Raw genomic sequence first — 13,351 nt, 5'->3', positions numbered from 1 at the left:
TTGGACATCTAAGTGGCTGGAGACAAAAGTCCTGGCCCATTGCCAGGCGGGACAGGCTCCCAAGGAAGTCAGTCCAAATTTAAATCTCTCCTCTGTCCAGGAGGTTTCACTGGTGATATGATGTCAGAGCAGGTGGCAACCTGCCCTGAGCACTAGCGTATTTATAAAGTGGGTATGATTTCAATGTTTGCTTTACAGGGATGTTAAAATTAAATTAGGTTAAACAAACAAATAAAAGAAATGTAAAGGCCTTGGTCTCAGTGGTTGTGATCCGGCGTTTCACTTAGTGCCAGTAGGAAATGCTGTTGGTCCCCTACCTGGGCTGGCCACCCATCCCCCAGCTGCTAGGTGTTGGCTGACACCCACTGGGAAGGGAGCCTTCTCACTCCCAATGCTGGGCGGATGACCAGCCCTGTCTCCTAGGGCTATTGGCAGGCAGTGCCTGTCTAGGGGCACAAAGTGGGGGCGGATACACAAACCCACCCTCTTGCCTCAGAGTGGGTAACTCCACAGTTCCCTGCTGAGTCAAGACTCCAGCGGAACCCATACCTGCTCAGCTTTTCCCTTACCCTATCCTGCTTTCCTGCTTCCCTCGTGGGCTTCTCCCGGGAGCCCTGCCTCCCTCGACAAATCACTTGCTTCTGAATTCCCATCTCAGGTGTTGCTCCTAGGGAACCCCACCTAAGATGGCACCTCCCTGAGGATTAGTTGTCAGCATGCTCGGACCAAGGACAAGCCTAAGACTGGGGACAGGGGCCCCTGGAAATAGGAGGGCCACACCCAGCCCTGCTGTCACCCAAAGGAGCCAATCCAGCCAGTTCCATGAGCCTTTGGCAGATTTTAGGCAGCAGTAGGCTGGTCTTACCTGTCCTGGGAGGATTGGAAGAAAGCTGAGTGGGATTCAAATGGCATAAAATAAAAACAAGCTGAAAAGAGTGTCCCCCAGGGCTAGGGTCTGCTGGGACCCCAGCAGCCACCAGCCCCAGCACGCAGAGCTGATGGGGTCCCTCAGACATTGCAAAATGGCCACTGAGAAGCCCTCAGGTGGAAAGGCTGGTAGCGGTGGGGGGGGGGGAGGAGGCTGCTGATCTTGGGGGCTTGGGGGCATGGGGGAGTTTGGGAGTAATTTAAGGGATGAGAAGGAGTCAGGGCATACTTGAATGGGGGAGGTACCCACAAAGCTTCCATTCTGTGTGCAATTAGTCTAGGGATGCCCTCATTTGCATAAGGTTCATAAATTTGCATAAAATTGCTGGAGGCCCTAACCACCGGTACAGAAAATAAAATAACATGAATCAATTAGCGGGACTGGCTGCGATTGGAGCAAGCCTGGTGTAAAGGAATCTCCCGTTCCCTCGGAGCGCACAGTTGGCCGGAAGGAGCCCCAGTGCGACCCCTCCACGGGCTTGGCTGCTCCCGGGGGCCCTGGGAGGGAAGGCATGCCCCCACCCCATCTGCCACGGGATGGGGCAGCTCCCACAAGAAAGTGGGGGCCAGAGCTGGGACATAAGAGCTATGGAGTCAGCACCCGAGCCAGGAGATGCCGGAGAGGCAGGCAGGTGGGGGGAGAGGGAAGAGGCACAAGGAGGCCTCAGGGTGTGTGAGGACAGTCCGGTGTGTGCAAAAGGAGGGATGCTCTTCATTCCAGCTGCCATGCTTCCTGAGGGCCTTTACTGCCTCTGGCCCAGGGCCACACATGCTCTCACTTGAGTGTCATTGCCGGTCAGGGGACACTGGTACAATCACCCCATTGTAGAGATGTCCCGGGAGCTCAGTACAGATTTTCTGAATAAATAACTGAGGGAGGAATAAATAACTGAATAAATAAATATGTAGGGAGGCTAAAGTCAAGTCGAGGATGTCATGTGACAGTTCTTAACATGTTAAGAGTGAACTGCAGGATGCAATTTCCTTGAAGGAAGGAAGGAAGGAAGGAAAGAAAGAAAGAAAGAAAGAAAAAGAAAGAACGAGCGAACCTAGCCCTACCCTGGGAGTCTGGAAAGCTGTAGCTAAGCCACATTTGTTCCCCATCGTAATTCCTGCGAGGTGGCCTTTGGATCCTCTATTGGCCTTGCCACGTCCCGCCTCTCTGCTTGCCCACCCCTCTGAGCCCTGCCCGGCGCTCCGGGCCTTCTGTGTCCCCCAGTCTGGTCTGGAACCCGCAGTCCCCGGTGGAGAAGCCAAAGCTGAAGCGGAGGCCCGGCATCCGGAGCCCGCGCTGCAGCTCCAGGGCTCTTATCTCCCATTCTCATCCACTAGCGAGCCCTAGCTGATAAATCACCAATTTCTCCCGCCAGCCCTCCTCTCCTCTCTGCACTGACCCTGCTGGTTTATAAGAACTCTCGGGGATTTTTTTTTTTTTTTTTTTTTTTTTTTTTTTTTTTTTTTTGCCTCTCCACTCTCTCTCCCTGCACCTCCTCCTCTCCTGGAGCCACTGTTAATGAATCAAATTGCCCTTCGACTTGAATTACCGGGAAAGCAGGCTCACCCACTACTCGAGGTAGATGGGATGGCTGCCCCCGGATCCACACTGGCCTCGTCACCATGACTCAGAGTGGATGTTTATTTTTGAATCTCGCATCCTTTATCTGAGAAAATGGACTACCGATGGGAAACAATTACCTCCCACTTACCCCACAGGGCTGATGGGAGCAGATGGCACGTGCGATGCAGAAGCGGCACACTGCATTAATGTCATCAGCAACGATCACAGCTGTAATGAGTCCACATCACGGGGACTGAAAAGCGAGGAGAGGAAAGAGCAACAGCTGGGCACTTCAGCCAGATGTGGCCGCAACCACTCAAATGGCTTGCTCTAGTTTCACTTAATGGGCAGAGAACGACGCGAAGCTACAAGGGGACTGGCGGCAAGCAGCCCGGTCTTCGGACCCTGCCCATTAGCAGGGAGCCACGCTCCCGGGAGCACCTGGCAGCTCCTTGCTTACCTGGGCCCACTGAACCGCCGCCCCTCGCTCCGGCTGCGCCGTGTGAGCGTGCCCGTGCATCTGTGTCTGCGACCGCACAGCGCCTCCGCCAACTCTGCCCAGAAGAAAATGCGGAGCATAGTCACAGAAAGGTCTACACACTCGGAGTAATGTTCAAAGATAATACATAATGGATGCAACAAAGACCGGCAGTGACACTTCACAATTTGCCGAATCTGGGACGCTGTGATATCAGAGGCTGTAAAGACAGAAGCACAGGTCAGTTTCTTATCTGTAGAAAGAACAGGGGTGAGGACCAGTGATCCGGCCAACGCTCCCTTCACTTCACAGGGGTTGGGGCAGCCAGGAAAAATCACCCCACCGCAGAGTCTGACTCCTGCCCAGCTTGCACCGCAATCGTAATTTCACCCCCCATCCCACCTCCCCACCCACCTTTTGCTCTGGTCTTTTTGCAAAGCCCGGATGAGCCCAAAGATGCCCTCAGATTCTTTCCCCTCCCTTCTGGCTGGCCCATGAAGTGGGTTCTCTATCAAAACCATGAATGTGGGGCGCCTGGGTGGCTCACCGGTTGGCTGCCTGCCTTCAGCTCAGGTCGTGAAGCTGGGATCCGGGATCGAGTCCCGCATCGGGCTCCCTGTGAGGAGCCTGCTTCTCCCTCTGCCTATGTATCTGCCTCTCTCTGTGTCTCTCATGAATAAATAAATAAATCTTTAAAAAAAAAAACTGTGAACGTGTAGGGTCTTAGTGTACTTTCTGGGGGACAGGTTTATCTTACTGGTTGTAACCAAGTGAGAAGCTTTCTGCTGGTAGCTGTCTGCAGGCAATGGATGAGCTCTTGCAGATGCATAGCCAGATCAAAAGAATTCAGTGACTCAGAAAAAGTTGCACCACTTTGAGACTATCGATATTTATAGTGATTATCGAACAGTAAGGTCACAGAATGCAAAAGCTGGAAGTAAACACAGAGAAGAAATTGTGCACAATCCCCTCATTTGGCAGAGAAGGAAGCCGGGATGTAGAGGGAGTGAATGACTCCCTCAAAATGACACAGGTTATGATCGCCTGGCCCCACTTGATAGAGGCCTCTGGACTCTTAGAGCAAAACATTTGCTACTATACTACCCACTTTTCCCCCATTACTGTCTGCCTTTATTCAATGTCAAAACAGATCTTTGTTAATTGTTTTGTGTAAATGAGGATGATACTTATCTCTATAAAGCCTAAGCTGTTCATTGGGTTGTCTTTGTTGTTTGTTTGTTTGCAGGTACATTTCTTTTCTTTATTTTAAAAGACTATTTGGGGGTAGGGTGTGAGGAAGGCGCACCTTTCATGGCTTTGGGGAGGACACAGGTTCCAGAAGGAATCACTGGGGGAAAAGCACACAGAGTTTGGGAGTGGGGACATACTTGGAAGTTGGGGAAAGGGTGGTGCCCTCCAGCACCTCCTAGCAAGGCATTCACTCAGAGGCCAGGTGGGGCAGGGCCACAGTGTGTACAGGAGGGCTAGCCAGAGACATGGCCACCAAGGCTGGCTCACAACATTGTGCCTCCCAGGAACATAGGGTTTGAGGTCCATGCACTCAGCTGCAGAGGTTGGAGAGGGCCCATTCAGAGAGGCTAGACAAGTATGGCCCTTCCCTAGGCCCACTGGGTGGGCCTGGGCATGGCAGGAAGCCAGCCTTCAGGACTTCGAGGGGACTGGAGTCCCCTCCATGAGTCCTACTCTCCAGAGGTCAGACCAGTGTGCTGGTGGCCAGGCTAAGGATGGCCTAAACATCCCCAGTGTACTCATTGGAAAAAAAGAACACAAGACCTCAACCAAATGCACTAGAAGTACCCCCTCCATACTCCTACAACAAATGGAAATCCAAGATGCAGTGCCACATGCTGTTAAACAAAGCAAACATGAGACGGAAACCTATTCAAATCCAATGGTCAGGCAGCTGGTCAGGAATCCCAAGATTCGGGGACGGTGGGCAGGAAACCACACCCAGGGACCCTATGGACCCTCAGTTCAGGGAGGGACCAGGCCAGCCCTATACCCCAAGTCCCAAGGAATTACCTCACATAGCCCTTGCCCCCACCAGCCACCTCTTGGCTCCTTACCAGGAATGTGAAGACCCTCTCCTGATGCCCAGAAATGTGGCAGGGGGCAGACAGACAGCATCAGGGGCCACCAGGCCTTGGCATGAAATGCGTGGTGGCCTACTTGCATCAGGTGACTTCAGGGTCCTGGCCATCCTCCGTGGACATGCTGGGGGCCTGGGGGGCCTAGGTGTAGAGATGTGGCTGTCCTCCACCCACCCGCGGTTGTTCCTGGCCACATAGCAGAAGATAAAACACGTTTAGGCCTTCTGTCGTGGCTGACTCATGGGTCACCTTGGGCAAACCTTTGGTGCCTAATGAAAGTCCAGGCCCTTCAGCACAGCATACGCTGTGTAGATAATATTGGGCAGCGCATCCATGGGCTCTTTGAACATGACCCAGGAAGGTGTTGGTGGAGTCGTCACAGCTGAAGCCCCTATCATTCTGGCCCTGTGTTCCTGCCGAAGTGGATGATCTGGATGTTCACATGGTCATCAGTGGGCCCGTGGCTGGAGCCATAGAGCCCAAAGCCAACCACGAAAATGCTCGTGTTGATGGAGACCTTGAGGCAGTTGCTGGTCCCTCCGTACCCCTGCTGGAAGCTGTTCCTGTGGAGGCAGGAGCACCGCTGGTGGATGAAGTCCACACGTGACTTAAAGGAGGCGGTCAAGTGCAGGAAGAGGCTGCCCACCTGGTGGTCCACGAGGAGGCCCTCCTGCACCGGCCCCACAGCAGACTCCCAGATGGTCATCAGTGGGAAGCAGATGAGGGCGAGCGCCTTGCCCAGGACCTCGCACTTGTTCTCTTGCATCACCTGTGGCTGCTGTTGCTGATGCTCAGCCTCGGCCCAGTGGCCCAGGGTGCGGAACAACTGAACAAGCGTACCTCGGAATACTCAGGGTGTCTGTCCGACCCGAGCATGCCACCAGTGTGTCCAGGTCGAGGTCTGTGAAGCCCTCAGCAGCGACGGTGTTTCTGCCACATTCTCCAGGTGTGGGCTGGCCAGCTGCAGTTCGTGGAAAAGTCTGGCCCACGTGGGCAGCAGGAACGCATGGCCACCCTGGAGCTTCTTCTCCTGGAAGTCCACACGGTAGGCCTCGAGTGCCCACACTGCGTGCCTCTCAGTCGTGTACCACGTGGTGGTGACCTCAGCCGAGTAGAGAAACTGGAGCAGGGCCAGGAAGGCAGTGGGCTCCACCTCCGGCAGCTTCATCTCTGTGCACGCAGTGCCATGCCTGTGAACATGGCCTAGAAGACGACCCCTCCCCGGCCTGCAAGTGCACAGCCCGAGTGTCTCGTTGTTGAGGGGGGAAGGCCAAGTTCCTTCAGTGGGCTTGGGGGCCTGCCAGTTGCATCAGGCTGTGCAGCAGCACGCCACTGGGCTGTTCGGCCGCCCGCTCTCCGCCTGCTAAGTGGGATGCCCCAGCGTCTGTGTTGGCATTGGACCGGCCAAACCCACTGCTCCCACCCGCTGTGTCCCTGCGGGGCCTTGGAGCCTGGCCTACGCCTGTCCCGTTGCAGTTTATCTTCACCTCCACGGTTTTTAGTCGCTGTGAATGCTGGTGGACTCCTCAAGCCACTTGGGCCTGGCTGCTGTCTCAACCACTTCATCGGAAACTGCTCTTTGCAACCACCTATTTGTTGCTACATCCAAAGGACGCTTCACAGACCACACCTGACTTAACACCTTGGCGACATTTCCTCTTCCCAGAAAGCTTTGCCTCGGTGCCACTCAAAAAGCATGCTTCGTGAACTTACACCAGCAGGCAAACTGTAGCTGATTGGCCATGAAGTTAAGTTCAGAAACAGAGAATAACGGGAACTTTTGGCAGAGGAATTTTTGTGTGCTGAGTCTAATAATAAAAAATGCGGTTTGTATCTTGGATGCCTGTTAGTTTTTGTTAATCCATTTTATTGCATTTCATCACCAAAGAATTGGTCTGGGACACGTGTTGTGGGGGGGGGGGGAGGGGGTCCCTACTCCTTCTCCAAAGATAATATAAGAAACACTGCTACAAAACACTTTTTTTTCTCTCTGAATCTACCTCTCCTGGCTTCCCTGCCACTCCACGCTTCAGAAGTTTGCAGGTTGCCTTCATGTCTCTCAGAGCCACAGCTCTTCCCTTTCCTGATGAATGCCTGTGCATCTACTGGGTCTCAGCAGAGAGGTCACCCCTCCAGGAACCTCTCCTCTGCTCTTCCTAGAGCCTCGCACTGTCCATAGCATCAACATAATAGTCCACATCAGATTTCAGTCGTAGCTGCCAAGCCTTATTGCAAACCATCCTCTAGGTTATGTGATTTCCACTTTCTGGGAAGGGCAAAGGAACAGCAGTGGTGTTTCGGCCATAGAACTCATCCTGGTGGTCTGTGTGCATCCCGGGAATCTGCCAGCCTCTGTGGAGGAAAAGTGCCTTACCTTAATTTAAGCACAGATGGGGAATCAGGAGCCTGGATTGAAGTCTTGGCCAGGTAGAGTGTTGCCCACCAAATGAATGCCACAGCCTTCTCTGTCCTATGCCACAGTATCCTGTAGAGTGAGTAAAAGGCAGCCAGGGTGACCCTTGGGGCTAAGCTAAGGGGGTTACTAATTAGTGATCCTATAGCACACTGAAAATAGAAATGTCAAGTGTTACTATTCATAGTCCTATTTCCTCTGCTCTGGTTTCCAAGGTCCCTTATGCTTGCACTCCAGAACCTCTGAAAAGTAACAAGAAATGTGGTTTGGAGGAAAAAGAGAGCCGTAACTGTAGTGTAGTTTAGTATGACTAGAAAAATAAAATGCAAATCAAGAGGCTGCCTTTCTAGAGTGACCCTGAAGACTGAAACCCTTAGAAAGAAGTTAACTACTTTAATACGTAAAACATAAACCTTTGGCATTGAAAAGAAAAAAAAACTGAAACAAAAGACAAGTGAAAACTGACAAAAATATTTTTTACATAGCCAGCAATTGAAAGAAGAGTATCCTTAATATATAAAGTACTCTGGCAATCAATAAGAAAATGAAGAATACCAAAATAGGAAAATGGGCAAAAGGCATGAGTAGGCAATACACAAAAGAAGAAATATAAGTCAACTCTATATGAAGACTGAAGAGGTGCTGTTTCATTTAGTATCTCTTTGATTACCAATGAGACTGAACCTATAGAATATAATTTTTCATTTACCAGCTAGGCAAAGATTAAACCTATTGATCCTCCCCAGGCAAAGTGAGGGGAAAGGGGCATTTACATTTGCCACTAATGGGACTATAAGAAGGTTCAGCCTTTCTGGAGAGCAGCCTGGCAATGTGGAACAAAAGCATGGTCCTCTGACTCACAGACCCCACCTATAGGAAAGAATCCTAAGGAATAAGCAAACGAGTAAACAAGCATATAGTAAAGATTGGTTATCTCGATGAGGTTTATATAGCCAAACCAGAAACTACCTAAATGTGTATTGCTGAATGTTTGGTTAAGCATACAGTGGAATACTATACAGTCACTTTTAAAAAGATGAATAAGGGACGCCTGGGTGGCTCAGTGGCTGAGCATCTATCTTTGGCTCAGGGTGTGATCCTGGGGTCCTGGGATCTAGTCCCGCATCGGGCTCCTTGCAGGGAGCCTGCTTCTCCCTCTTCCTGTGTCTCTGCCTCTCTCTGTGTGTCTCTCATGAATAAATAAATAAAATCCTTAAAAAGAAGACGAATAGCATTGTATCTATTGATATGGAAAGATGTCCATGACATGTAGATGTCACTAAATGAAAAAAAAAAAGTTGGAAACAGAAGGTGTAAGATGCTTCGATTTTTTGAGCATTTTTAAACCATGTATGTGTAAAAAAAAACGTCTGGGTAAAAGCGCTCTCCAATCACACTTTTTGAATGATGAGATTACAGGTGATTTTAATTTTCTTATACTTTTCCATAATTTCTTGATTTTTTTTTCCCAATGAAAATTTACGATTATCTCCATTGAAAAATACCTTTTAGGGAGCACTTGGTCTGGTTATTCTGGCAGTTTTATGGAAGTGAAAGAAGCAACAAATGAGGACCTACATACATAAAATAAGGAAGTGAAATTTTTAATCAGTGAAAAATTTGATTGTTTCCCTTCAGAATCATTATTTCCTCATTCATTTTGAAATCCACTTGCTTCATTCATGGAAGCTTCCCTACTCCTACCAGCCTCATCTCTTTCTTTTGAAAATATCCTGGAACATTCTGTCACATTAGCTATCCTTGCAATCATTATTGGGTATAACTATACATGTATTTTTAATTTTTAAAATCACTAATAAAAAATAACTATCAGTAAACTCTGCTAAAAAAGCATCTCTCCTCAGGGATGTATATCATGACCCTCAAACCTCTGAGTGAAGCTGTGCACAGGTCTGGCTGGGCCCAGCTCCAGGGGGATTTCTTTCCCCAAGGGCCCGGGGTACCCTTCACCTTTGCTGGGAGCCAATATCCCTGCTAGTGCCTCCAAGTGACCTTTGCACATGTCAACTTCTGGTGATATTCTCATTGGATCAAACCAGGGTCTGATCCCATGTGTAGAAATGTAACCTGGGATGCCAGTATGTGTCTGTTAACAGGCCTCATGCCATCTCGGTCTAAGAGGATAGGGATATGAAGAATATACCAGTTTTTTTGTTGTGAAAGTATTTGCTAGAAAAATAAGAATATAGAAGAATCACAGTTCTCTAGACTATATTATTATTATTATTATTATGTCATTTATAATGGTTTATATATTATATACATACATACCTTTTGATATATAATAATACATAAGTATGTACACATAGTAATACATATAAGTCTTTTAATAGGTTCTGTATATATACCTTACATATATACTACACACATACATATATAATATTAGTTTGAACCATAAGAAATTTCTTATATCCCACTCTTTTTGACCTATAGAAATGACAATTTCATATGGTTCAACCTTACATGTCATTGTTCTGCTGGTAGCATCTGGACAGTTTTACGTGGATTTGCCTTTGACCAAAGTGTACCTATGTATGTAAGTGTGTGTGTGTGCTCTTAGAAACTCAGTAGAAAACCGTCCCGCAAATTTTAAAAAATGAGTCTTAATCTAACTTCCTCTGGTGCTCTATTCAATAATTGCTTTGTTGAAGTTTCTTTTTGAGTCTGTGCTTTTTTTCAGAACTTTCATCTTTAAAAAAAGGGAAAAAAATTTTCCCAGGTGACATTCCTGTATTGCTTTTGATTTTGCACGTTATGGGCTCCACCGGTCATCCTTAGAGACCATTCCATCCTTTGACAACTGGCCAGAGGAGTGGAGCAACTTGCCCACATTCACCCAGCTAATTAGGGCTGAGCTGGGACCAGAACCCTGGGTTTTTCTACCTTTCCAACCTGCAGAGGGAGTGGGGGCTGTTATCCTCAGCCCCCCTCACAAAGAACGGGCCTTGGGCTGAGTTAAATAGCAGGGCCAGGAACCAATGGCCTGGAAGGTCAGAGGGAAAAGATCATCAGTTGACAAATGATCGTGATCACTATTAATGTTATTATTCATATGGTATGTCTGCGGCAGAAAACACGGGTTTATTTAAAATGCACATAATAATTTGAGTTTGCTCCAACATTTATTTTCTGTCTAAATTATTTTTTAACTGATATGAATGCCAAGACTTCTGAAGACAAAAAAGCAAGGCTTTTTAAAAAATCCATAACCTTAAATTAAGACCACATTTATTCACACTGCTGCTTGCAGTTCAGAACTTTCTCCCTTTTAACCCTTCAGTGACATCAGCAAGCCACATTTCCACCTCTTCTTGGCCCGCTCTGTAATTTTTTTCTGGAAGCAACTGCACTGGCAGGCCAAAATATAATGCATTTCACAGTAAGACTCCTAATGGGGTTTTTAGTAAACTGGCCTGACCAGCCCACTTCCCCGGCGAAAAGATGCCTCTAATTGATCTCTATGTAGAAATAGCAGCTGGTGATCAGAACCACTGTGCTCTGGTGGGTAATTATTTTATCAGGACAAGCACTTCCATCATGATAAAAGAGAAACAGCAGGACCTGGGGAGAAACACACCGAGAGGGCCAACCAGACAGACAGACACAGATAAGACCCAGTGAGAACCCGACTGTAGGACCCACAGCCATGTAGCCTTAAATGGAAAGTTTCTGATAACCCATGATGGATCGGAGGCAGGTGGAGGCAGGGAAAGAATTGGGGGTAGGCTCCAAAGCGCGGGGGACCTGGGGGGGGGTGGGGGAGCGGTCAGAAGAGGCCGGCTCCCCAGAGCTCCTGCGCTTGCACTTAGCTTTGTTAGGGGGAGCTGTGGGGCCGCAAGCCCGGAATCCCCACCCCGCAGACCGGCAGCTTCAGGCCTGCGGTCCTTGAAACCCCCATAGCTCTTTTGGCAAAGAGTAGGTGTGTCCTGGCCAGGTTCCAGTTTGGGTAATTACAGCCTGTCAACCTAAATTCCCCCCAGGATTGCAGTTAAATATGGTACCCGTCTTCACAATTAAATTTTAGCTCTAATAGGACACTCGATTGTCATGTTACGTGACAGTTAAGTAGCAGCCGCATTGTACCCCAGAGGTAGCTGCACTTTTGTGGGGACTACAAAGATTTCTCTGGGTGTAATAAATGACCTGTAAGGACAGAACTGGGGTGTCTGAGGGGGGTGTCTTCCTGCTAAATGAGAGTTGGTAACAGTAAGACTTTGCCCATTATTAAAATTTTTTCCCCAAACTCTTTCCGGGGGGAAAAATATGGGGAACACATCATACCGCCATATCATTTCGTTTTTTTACCTGGAAAAAAAATCAGGATGCCAGTTTGCTGCAGGACAGATGAAGGTTCCAATTACCTGTCCGGCTCCCCAGTCCCCTCCATTCCTTTGTCACGACACCACACACATCCTCACCTTTCTCTGAAGGTGTCATGTCCTCCCCCGGAACATCTTTCTTTTGTTTTCTGCTTCCAGAGACCTTTTATCCTAGCAAGGTCCAACTCAAAAGCCACTTCCTTCATGATGCCATCCATGATCTGCTATTCCAAATTAAGCATTTCTCCCCTTAGGGCCTCCATACACTGGAGGCCATACATATCTTTACTCAGCACTAATTCAAATTTGTCTAATGCACTATTATAGTCAGTTGTTTATATATGCGCTTAAACTATGAGCTCCTTGAGGACAGGGGCCTTGATTACTTTTCCTGATGCCCAAGCACAGCACTTACTAAATATTTCTGAAGGAGGGAAAGAAGGCATCTACTCTTTCTTTTCTGAGGGCATAAATAAGAATAGCTGATAATCATTGAGTGTTTACTGTATATTGATCATGGACCTGAGCACTTTCCAAGTACTAATTCAGCACTCACCGTCTCATAAAGAATAGTTATTATTGTCTCATTTCTATAGATGAAAATACCGAGCCACAGAGAGGTTAGTTAATTTGCCCAAGGCCACACAGTCACTCAGTGGCAGCGCCAAGAGGGAAACCCACAAGGCTTCTTCCCCCCACAACTTCATACTCTTATGCTGCAGCATCAGATAGGGCTTTAATTAACCATATCTTCCATATTTAACCACTGTCTTCCATATTTCGAATCAAACCGGGTCTTTGAGAGCACAGCCCGGTTTCTAAAGAGGTGAGTGTGAGGACAGGAGAAGGTGATGACACCTAATGCACCTGTCTCCCTCCTATGCAGGCTATCCTAAATAACGAGTGGGCTGCTTTCCGAAATCCACATTCTTGTTTGTCAGTTTCCATCCTTGGGCAATTATTTCACACTGAAAATGAGAAGGTGATAATCTAAAGTATTCGCAGCCAGTCTTGCCGACAGAGGTGTGAGCAAGGAGGAACATAGCATGTTGTGATTAGAGAGAAAAGCAACAAACCCCAGTGATTGCAAAGCGTAAGAAAGGGGTCAGCCTCATTATTCTCCTGCATAGTTTGTGCACCCATAGAAATATTTTGTTCCAACAAGTTAATTCCTTTAAGTGGTGAGCGCCGAGTGTGGCAGACACGATTATCTTTCTTAGGTTTCTTGCCGCTTTCTCCCCACCCGGCTAGGAGAAGGATTTCTGCAGCTCACCTCGTGCAATTAGAAACAGCCCCACAGGGCAGAGGTGCAGCCTGCGTTCAGAGATACTCTTCTGCCGCTGAAATAAAAACAGCCTTTGAGAATATTCTCCTGCCAAAATCATTTTAGCATTTCACTGTCACACAGCGGGAGGCCAGGAGAGAGAGAGAGAGAGAGAGAGAGAGAGAGACAGAGAGAGAATCCTTTCCTTGCACAACCAGCAAGACCCCGTGAGTTTTTCCCGTGTGCAAGGAAAATTAATT

At 48.4% G+C, this 13,351-nt stretch overlaps 1 pseudogene; it reads right to left on the bottom strand.

Moving 5' to 3' along the window:
* Window positions 1-2,707: 2,707 nt before the first annotated feature.
* On the bottom strand, window positions 2,708-6,772 carry LOC112929948 (BTB/POZ domain-containing protein 2-like; annotated as a pseudogene).
* Window positions 6,773-13,351: the final 6,579 nt, after the last annotated feature.

This window comes from Vulpes vulpes, chromosome X, assembly GCF_048418805.1.
Source record: "Vulpes vulpes isolate BD-2025 chromosome X, VulVul3, whole genome shotgun sequence".
NCBI lineage: Eukaryota > Metazoa > Chordata > Mammalia > Carnivora > Canidae > Vulpes > Vulpes vulpes.
The sequence above is the reverse complement of the archived record's forward strand: the minus strand, read 5'-3'. Positions and strand labels throughout refer to the sequence as shown.